The sequence below is a fragment of the Schistocerca serialis genome, unplaced genomic scaffold, assembly GCF_023864345.2.
Source record: "Schistocerca serialis cubense isolate TAMUIC-IGC-003099 unplaced genomic scaffold, iqSchSeri2.2 HiC_scaffold_1235, whole genome shotgun sequence".
In the NCBI taxonomy this organism is placed as follows: domain Eukaryota; kingdom Metazoa; phylum Arthropoda; class Insecta; order Orthoptera; family Acrididae; genus Schistocerca; species Schistocerca serialis.
The window spans coordinates 265,001-275,000 of NW_026047442.1; the positions used below are offsets into that span (position 1 = coordinate 265,001).

The 10,000-nt window shown below is 54.1% G+C and overlaps 2 non-coding genes across 2 annotated transcripts; both read left to right on the forward strand.

Moving 5' to 3' along the window:
* Positions 1–3,445: 3,445 nt before the first annotated feature.
* LOC126436413 (small subunit ribosomal RNA) lies at positions 3,446–5,354 on the forward strand. The gene has a single exon (XR_007580646.1). It is a non-coding gene; the product is annotated as a small subunit ribosomal RNA (ribosomal RNA).
* A 353-nt stretch (positions 5,355–5,707) lies between these two features.
* On the forward strand, positions 5,708–5,862 carry LOC126436384 (5.8S ribosomal RNA). Its single transcript, XR_007580620.1, has one exon. It is a non-coding gene; the product is annotated as a 5.8S ribosomal RNA (ribosomal RNA).
* Positions 5,863–10,000: the final 4,138 nt, after the last annotated feature.

Genomic DNA, 10,000 nt, shown 5'->3' on the forward strand with positions numbered 1-10,000 from the left:
CCCAACATCACCATACTGCCTCCTGTCACAGTACACAAACAATGGCAGGAATGAAAGACACAGATCTGCCACAACCTTGGAATCGGAGCGCCGCCTGTCATGAGCCACAAGTGCATCCTGACGTGACAAATCGGATGATCCCGCAGGCATGCACTTACGATAATCACTATCAACGAACCTGCCGCCGCCCCCCCCCCCAAATACACCTTTCCCTACAACAATGTGTACCTTAACCTAAGCTATATCGTACCTTAACCTAACCGACATTGCGCCTTAACCTAACCTACGTTGTACCTTAACCTAACCTATGTTGTACCTTAACCTAACCTATGTTGTACCTTAACCTAACCTACGTTGTGCCTTAACCTAACCTACGTTGTGCCTTAACCTAACCTACGTTGTGCCTTAACCTAACCTACGTTGTGCCTTAACCTAACCTACGTTGTGCCTTAACCTAACCTACGTTGTGCCTTAACCTAACCTACGTTGTGCCTTAACCTAACCTACGTTGTGCCTTAACCTAACCTACGTTGTGCCTTAACCTAACCTACGTTGTGCCTTAACCTAACCTACGTTGTGCCTTAACCTAACCTACGTTGTGCCTTAACCTAACCTACGTTGTGCCTTAACCTAACCTACGTTGTGCCTTAACCTAACCTACGTTGTGCCTTAACCTAACCTACGTTGTGCCTTAACCTAACCTACGTTGTGCCTTAACCTAACCTACGTTGTGCCTTAACCTAACCTACGTTGTGCCTTAACCTAACCTACGTTGTGCCTTAACCTAACCTACGTTGTGCCTTAACCTAACCTACGTTGTGCCTTAACCTAACCTACGTTGTGCCTTAACCTAACCTACGTTGTGCCTTAACCTAACCTACGTTGTGCCTTAACCTAACCTACGTTGTGCCTTAACCTAACCTACGTTGTGCCTTAACCTAACCTACGTTGTGCCTTAACCTAACCTACGTTGTGCCTTAACCTAACCTACGTTGTGCCTTAACCTAACCTACGTTGTGCCTTAACCTAACCTACGTTGTGCCTTAACCTAACCTACGTTGTGCCTTAACCTAACTTACGTTGTGCCTTAACCTAACTTACGTTGTGCCTTAACCTAACTTACGTTGTGCCTTAACCTAACCCATGTTGTGCCTTAACCTAACCCATGTTGTGCCTTAACCTAACCCATGTTGTGCCTTAACCTAACCCATGTTGTGCCTTAACGTAACCCATGTTGTGCCTTAACGTAACCCATGTTGTGCCTTAACGTAACCCATGTTGTGCCTTAACGTAACCCATGTTGTGCCTTAACGTAACCCATGTTGTGCCTTAACGTAACCCATGTTGTGCCTTAACGTAACCCATGTTGTGCCTTAACGTAACCCATGTTGTGCCTTAACGTAACCCATGTTGTGCCTTAACGTAACCCATGTTGTGCCTTAACGTAACCCATGTTGTGCCTTAACGTAACCCAATTTGTGCCTTAACGTAACCCAATTTGTGCCTTAACGTAACCCAATTTGTGCCTTAACGTAACCTAATTTGTGCCTTAACGTAACCTAATTTGTGCCTTAACGTAACCCATATTGCGCCTCAACCTAACCTATATTGCGCCTTAACCTGACGCACGTTGTCGCTGAACCTGCTCTGTAATTGTTATGCAACTCGTTAAATTAGTGTAGTGTTGCCTAACCGCAACCCTCGCAATATAGTTCGCTATTCGCACTGCCCGGTCCCCTGTGTATCGCGTCATGTTAAACACCTTGCAAGTGTTGCTGACTTTCCACATGCTCCTGCTATACACTGTAATGTGGATAGCAGCAGGACGTACATGCCCCCCCCCTTCCCCCCTGCCTTCGCAAGCTGGTCGTTGAGAAGTTTGCATGTTCAATGCCCTTCGCATGCCGACGTACTCAGCCTACGTTGTGGTACGGCCTGTCACCTGTCCGCGGATGTACGCAAAACCCACAAACTGTGCTGCACATTGGTCCGTATGTACTGAATGATACATCGTGGCACATGTGTGACCGTACGACGACTGCGCCTAGCAACGGCGGACCATACAGTCCAAATATTGTGGACGCAGCTACGTGTCGTCTCCCTTTAGGAGCTGGATTGCAGTGTGGTACGCCATTCAGACGTGTGGGAGGAACGGACGCCCTGGATGGCGATCAGCATGAGCAGTCTGTTGATGTAGTGGAGCGTGTATTCGGACGTAGTCGTCTCTTCTCACACACTGTGATAGCATGTTGCACCGCGTTCCACATCTGCGACATGCTGCAGAGGCCGGCTGACAGTCGTTCGCGCAATGGACACCGCATACGTACGGGGGCTACCTTCCACGTGTTCTCTAGGCGTGCACATGTTGTTGCGTCTATGTGGGCAGACGTAGTGTGTTGTGACACCTGACACAGGCATGCAATACTCGTTGCAAATGGCGATGGACGTCTACGTTTGCTGGTGACGTTACGCAAATGAACAACTGGTAACCCGTTGTGGTGCGGTTGTTCTCGCTAGAGGTGAATCAGTGTTGGCGACGATCGGTCGAGCTATTAACCGGTTGTTTCATGGATACCCACCATGCCCACGAACGTGAAAGGGGACCCACCATGCCCACGAACGTGAAAGGGGATCTGGGTGTGAGGCGATACGCGGCGGTGGCTGGGTGGGACCGTCCCCGGCCGGTGAGGGGGGGCCGCCCGGCGTGCTGGCAGCGCGGTGCGTGGGCGCACGCGCTACAGCCGGCTGGTGGGGGCGGCCAGTGGCAGGCGCGCCGGCCGACGGACGCGGCAGGCGGCGCAGCTGCGCGCCGGCGCCCCCTGCTCGCGGCGCCTTGCGGCCAAAGTAGGTCCTCGCGGGCCCGGTGCGAAGCGCGGTGGCCATCTGCAGTGTGCTGGTCCGATTGAGGACTGTGTGCGCTGAGGATGCGCCGCCGCCCGGCGCTCGGCGCCGCGACGCCGTCTGCTGCTCGGTCGCCCCAGCGGTTCTCGCAGGTGGTTTGTATCGCAGCTGTGCGGACGTGTTGGCGCGTGCGCTGTGCTGGGAGAGTTCGCTTCGGCACCCAAGTGGGGCTTTTGTCCTTCTGTGGCGCTGGCGTTGGAGCTGCCGGTCACCGTAGGTGGCGCGTGTTGTCTCCCGCCGGCAATGCCACGACAGCACGCTCCCGGGCCTCTGTCGGCAGCGGCAAGCTCAGTTGGGAGCACGGGTGGTCGCACCTAAAGCGTCTACTCGCCTAACTCCGGGCGATTGCGCCTCTCTCGAACCCGACCAAGTACTTAGGACGGCGCTGCGCGCCGCCGGGACCTGAGAGGGTTTCGAGGTGTGTTGTGCAGGGGAGCTCAGCCTCCTCCTGTTTGCAGAATAATTGAGCGGACGCTTGCGTGTTCGCGCGGGCCCCCGGGACACACTCCCGGGCGGCCGGCTGCTCAGCTCTAGTTGACGCAGCTCCCTGGTTGATCCTGCCAGTAGTCATATGCTTGTCTCAAAGATTAAGCCATGCATGTCTCAGTACAAGCCGCATTAAGGTGAAACCGCGAATGGCTCATTAAATCAGTTATGGTTCCTTAGATCGTACCCACGTTACTTGGATAACTGTGGTAATTCTAGAGCTAATACATGCAAACAGAGTCCCGACCAGAGATGGAAGGGACGCTTTTATTAGATCAAAACCAATCGGTCGGCTCGTCCGGTCCGTTTGCCTTGGTGACTCTGAATAACTTTGGGCTGATCGCACGGTCCTCGTACCGGCGACGCATCTTTCAAATGTCTGCCTTATCAACTGTCGATGGTAGGTTCTGCGCCTACCATGGTTGTAACGGGTAACGGGGAATCAGGGTTCGATTCCGGAGAGGGAGCCTGAGAAACGGCTACCACATCCAAGGAAGGCAGCAGGCGCGCAAATTACCCACTCCCGGCACGGGGAGGTAGTGACGAAAAATAACGATACGGGACTCATCCGAGGCCCCGTAATCGGAATGAGTACACTTTAAATCCTTTAACGAGTATCTATTGGAGGGCAAGTCTGGTGCCAGCAGCCGCGGTAATTCCAGCTCCAATAGCGTATATTAAAGTTGTTGCGGTTAAAAAGCTCGTAGTTGGATTTGTGTCCCACGCTGTTGGTTCACCGCCCGTCGGTGTTTAACTGGCATGTATCGTGGGACGTCCTGCCGGTGGGGCGAGCCGAAGGCGTGCGACCGCCTCGTGCGTGCTCGTGCGTCCCGAGGCGGACCCCGTTGAAATCCTACCAGGGTGCTCTTTATTGAGTGTCTCGGTGGGCCGGCACGTTTACTTTGAACAAATTAGAGTGCTTAAAGCAGGCAAGCCCGCCTGAATACTGTGTGCATGGAATAATGGAATAGGACCTCGGTTCTATTTTGTTGGTTTTCGGAACCCGAGGTAATGATTAATAGGGACAGGCGGGGGCATTCGTATTGCGACGTTAGAGGTGAAATTCTTGGATCGTCGCAAGACGAACAGAAGCGAAAGCATTTGCCAAGTATGTTTTCATTAATCAAGAACGAAAGTTAGAGGTTCGAAGGCGATCAGATACCGCCCTAGTTCTAACCATAAACGATGCCAGCCAGCGATCCGCCGCAGTTCCTCCGATGACTCGGCGGGCAGCCTCCGGGAAACCAAAGCTTTTGGGTTCCGGGGGAAGTATGGTTGCAAAGCTGAAACTTAAAGGAATTGACGGAAGGGCACCACCAGGAGTGGAGCCTGCGGCTTAATTTGACTCAACACGGGAAACCTCACCAGGCCCGGACACCGGAAGGATTGACAGATTGATAGCTCTTTCTTGATTCGGTGGGTGGTGGTGCATGGCCGTTCTTAGTTGGTGGAGCGATTTGTCTGGTTAATTCCGATAACGAACGAGACTCTAGCCTGCTAACTAGTCGCGTGACATCCTTCGTGCTGTCAGCGATTACTTTTCTTCTTAGAGGGACAGGCGGCTTCTAGCCGCACGAGATTGAGCAATAACAGGTCTGTGATGCCCTTAGATGTTCTGGGCCGCACGCGCGCTACACTGAAGGAATCAGCGTGTCTTCCTAGGCCGAAAGGTCGGGGTAACCCGCTGAACCTCCTTCGTGCTAGGGATTGGGGCTTGCAATTGTTCCCCATGAACGAGGAATTCCCAGTAAGCGCGAGTCATAAGCTCGCGTTGATTACGTCCCTGCCCTTTGTACACACCGCCCGTCGCTACTACCGATTGAATGATTTAGTGAGGTCTTCGGACTGGTACGCGGCATTGACTCTGTCGTTGCCGATGCTACCGGAAAGATGACCAAACTTGATCATTTAGAGGAAGTAAAAGTCGTAACAAGGTTTCCGTAGGTGAACCTGCGGAAGGATCATTACCGACTAGACTGCATGTCTTTCGATGTGCGTGTCGTGTCGCGCAACACGCAGCTACCTGTACGGCTCGCAGTAGCCGTGCGCCGCGTGCGGAACCACGCGTTCGTCTCAAAACTAACGGCAATGTTGTGTGGTACGAGCGCTGAAGCGCTGGAGCGGCTGGCCTGCGGCACCTGGCGCCTGGCGCCGGTTTTGAATGACTTTCGCCCGACTGCCTGTCCGCTCCGGTGTGGAGCCGTACGACGCCCATCGGCCGTGAGGCCGTTGGACACTGAACGCTGGAACAGGGCCGCCACACGCCTCAGTCCCGCCTATGCAACTGTCTCGAAAGAGATGGTGGAAACTATGAAAAGATCACCCAGGACGGTGGATCACTCGGCTCGTGGGTCGATGAAGAACGCAGCAAATTGCGCGTCGACATGTGAACTGCAGGACACATGAACATCGACGTTTCGAACGCACATTGCGGTCCATGGATTCCGTTCCCGGGCCACGTCTGGCTGAGGGTCGGCTACGTATACTGAAGCGCGCGGCGTTTGCCCCGCTTCGCTGACCTGGGAGTGTCGTGGCCGCCTGTGGGGCCGGCCGCGTCTCCTTAAACGTGCGATGCGCGCCCGTCGCCTGGCGGTTCGCATACCGGTACTTACTCGGTAGCGTGCACAGCCGGCTGGCGGCGTGGCGTGCGACACCTCGTACAACGACCTCAGAGCAGGCGAGACTACCCGCTGAATTTAAGCATATTACTAAGCGGAGGAAAAGAAACTAACAAGGATTCCCCCAGTAGCGGCGAGCGAACAGGGAAGAGTCCAGCACCGAACCCCGCAGGCGGCCGCCTGTCGTGGCATGTGGTGTTTGGGAGGGTCCACTACCCCGACGCCTCGCGCCGAGCCCAAGTCCAACTTGAATGAGGCCACGGCCCGTAGAGGGTGCCAGGCCCGTAGCGGCCGGTGCGAGCGTCGGCGGGACCTCTCCTTCGAGTCGGGTTGCTTGAGAGTGCAGCTCCAAGTGGGTGGTAAACTCCATCTGAGACTAAATATGACCACGAGACCGATAGCGAACAAGTACCGTGAGGGAAAGTTGAAAAGAACTTTGAAGAGAGAGTTCAAAAGTACGTGAAACCGTTCTGGGGTAAACGTGAGAAGTCCGAAAGGTCGAACGGGTGAGATTCACGCCCATCCGGCCACTGGCCTCCGCCCTCGGCAGATGGGGCCGGCCGCCCGCGCGGAGCAATCCGCGGCGGGGTCGTGTCCGGTTGCCTTTCCACTCGCCGCGGGGTGGGGCCGTTCCGGTGTGCGGTGGGCCGCACTTCTCCCCTAGTAGGACGTCGCGACCCGCTGGGTGCCGGCCTACGGCCCGGGTGCGCAGCCTGTCCTTCCGCGGGCCTCGGTTCGCGTCTGTTGGGCAGAGCCCCGGTGTCCTGGCTGGCTGCCCGGCGGTATATCTGGAGGAGTCGATTCGCCCCTTTGGGCGCTCGGGCTCCCGGCAAGCGCGCGCGGTTCTTCCCGGATGACGGACTTACCTGGCCCGGCCCCGGACCCGCGCCGCTGTTGGCTCGGGATGCTCTCGGGCGGAATAATCGCTCCCGTCAGCGGCGCTTCAGCTTTGGACAATTTCACGACCCGTCTTGAAACACGGACCAAGGAGTCTAACATGTGCGCGAGTCATTGGGCTGTACGAAACCTAAAGGCGTAATGAAAGTGAAGGTCTCGCCTTGCGCGGGCCGAGGGAGGATGGGGCTTCCCCGCCCTTCACGGGGCGGCGGCCTCCGCACTCCCGGGGCGTCTCGTCCTCATTGCGAGGTGAGGCGCACCTAGAGCGTACACGTTGGGACCCGAAAGATGGTGAACTATGCCTGGCCAGGACGAAGTCAGGGGAAACCCTGATGGAGGTCCGTAGCGATTCTGACGTGCAAATCGATCGTCGGAGCTGGGTATAGGGGCGAAAGACTAATCGAACCATCTAGTAGCTGGTTCCCTCCGAAGTTTCCCTCAGGATAGCTGGTGCTCGTACGAGTCTCATCCGGTAAAGCGAATGATTAGAGGCCTTGGGGCCGAAACGACCTCAACCTATTCTCAAACTTTAAATGGGTGAGATCTCCGGCTTGCTTGATATGCTGAAGCCGCGAGCAAACGACTCGGATCGGAGTGCCAAGTGGGCCACTTTTGGTAAGCAGAACTGGCGCTGTGGGATGAACCAAACGCCGAGTTAAGGCGCCCGAATCGACGCTCATGGGAAACCATGAAAGGCGTTGGTTGCTTAAGACAGCAGGACGGTGGCCATGGAAGTCGGAATCCGCTAAGGAGTGTGTAACAACTCACCTGCCGAAGCAACTAGCCCTGAAAATTGGGTTACGTTAAGGCACAACATGGGTTACGTTAAGGCACAAGATGGGTTACGTTAAGGCACAACATGGGTTACGTTAAGGCACAACATGGGTTACGTTAAGGCACAACATGGGTTACGTTAAGGCACAACATGGGTTACGTTAAGGCACAACATGGGTTACGTTAAGGCACAACATGGGTTAGGTTAAGGCACAACATGGGTTAGGTTAAGGCACAACATGGGTTAGGTTAAGGCACAACGTAAGTTAGGTTAAGGCACAACGTAAGTTAGGTTAAGGCACAACGTAGGTTAGGTTAAGGCACAACGTAGGTTAGGTTAAGGCACAACGTAGGTTAGGTTAAGGCACAACGTAGGTTAGGTTAAGGCACAACGTAGGTTAGGTTAAGGCACAACGTAGGTTAGGTTAAGGCACAACGTAGGTTAGGTTAAGGCACAACGTAGGTTAGGTTAAGGCACAACGTAGGTTAGGTTAAGGCACAACGTAGGTTAGGTTAAGGCACAACGTAGGTTAGGTTAAGGCACAACGTAGGTTAGGTTAAGGCACAACGTAGGTTAGGTTAAGGCACAACGTAGGTTAGGTTAAGGCACAACGTAGGTTAGGTTAAGGCACAACGTAGGTTAGGTTAAGGCACAACGTAGGTTAGGTTAAGGCACAACGTAGGTTAGGTTAAGGCACAACGTAGGTTAGGTTAAGGCACAACGTAGGTTAGGTTAAGGTACAACGTAGGTTAGGTTAAGGTACAACATAGGTTAGGTTAAGGTACAACGTAGGTTAGGTTAAGGCGCAATGTCGGTTAGGTTAAGGTACGATATAGCTTAGGTTAAGGTACACATTGTTGTAGGGAAAGGTGTATTTGGGGGGGGGGCGGCGGCAGGTTCGTTGATAGTGATTATCGTAAGTGCATGCCTGCGGGATCATCCGATTTGTCACGTCAGGATGCACTTGTGGCTCATGACAGGCGGCGCTCCGATTCCAAGGTTGTGGCAGATCTGTGTCTTTCATTCCTGCCATTGTTTGTGTACTGTGACAGGAGGCAGTATGGTGATGTTGGGTGCACCCCTGTGTAGGACATGTGTGGGTGTTCGTGGCTTAGCTGAGCAATGGCGGATGTCGGAAGGGTGGGATATTCTGTTTTCTGGGTGGACCTCCCGGTCTGGTTATGATAGTGTGGATTGTGTAATGTGGCGGAGAGGATGCACCGGATGTTCTTCCATGCTGGTGGTTAGATATTGTGTGTGTGCCTGTTAGAGGCAGAGAGTAGTGTGTGATAGTGTCTGGCTGACGTGTGGTTCTCATTGTGTGCAGAGTCTTTCAGCATGTATAGGGACGGTTGTATATATTATCTGTATTCTGATGGCTCTGCATTTATTACTAATCAGTGCCGTGTATACGGTTACTCTGGTTCCAGTCGAAACTGTTCTATCTCTGTACATTAGTGACACTGCGGCTCCACTATGTTGCTGCCCCTGTCGGCCGTTTCCCCCAGTGTATGGCTAGTGATTATCAGCAATCAGTCTATTAGTCAATACCGGTAGTTTGACGACTTCAAATGTCCGGGATGGGGGAAGCTAAACCCTTCCCGTGGGTCAGGGCCTAGAAAGACTCTTCCCACGCAGGAGGCTCGGACTGTCGTTACTCTTCCGAGAAATATATTTGCCCAGCGTTTTTTGCGACTGCGAGTGCAACGCCAGGAGGCTCCGACTGTCGTTACTGTTCCGAGATATATATTTGCCCAACGTTTTTTGCGACTGCGAGTGCAACGCCCACGGGTACCGACATGGATGGGGCGCTTCCTAGCTGATCGCTCGGCATGGGAATCAGTACAGTGAGCAATGCGATCGCGTCTGTAGCTTGTACGTGGTACAGCTCGCAGCTCATGTATAGGGACAGCGGGAATGTCGCATATTGGACATAACTCTTCATGAAACGCAAGTTATAGGTGTGGATTGCACATTACGAGTGCGGGAAACTTCCGCCGTTCATCCGCTGGCGTTGCGAGTTTGGCGGTTGGGGTGGGGCACGAGCGGGTGCGGGTGGTGTGATTGCCGGTCCACGACGTTGTGCGGCAGAGGCACTGGCGTTTGGGTGCTGTGGTCGACACAGGCTGCATGCTTTGTGGGTAGCGTCGAAAGATGGGCACTGTGGGCCCATCGATGTCTTAGTCGGCTTGGCGTCCCATAGATGGCGGTATCGTCGTTGCAGGAGCTCATGCTGAGGGAGACCTACAGATGGCGGTATGTTTTGTGGTGCGCTCGACATGGCGGACCTAGTGTTGTCAGATTCGCATAGATGGCGATACTG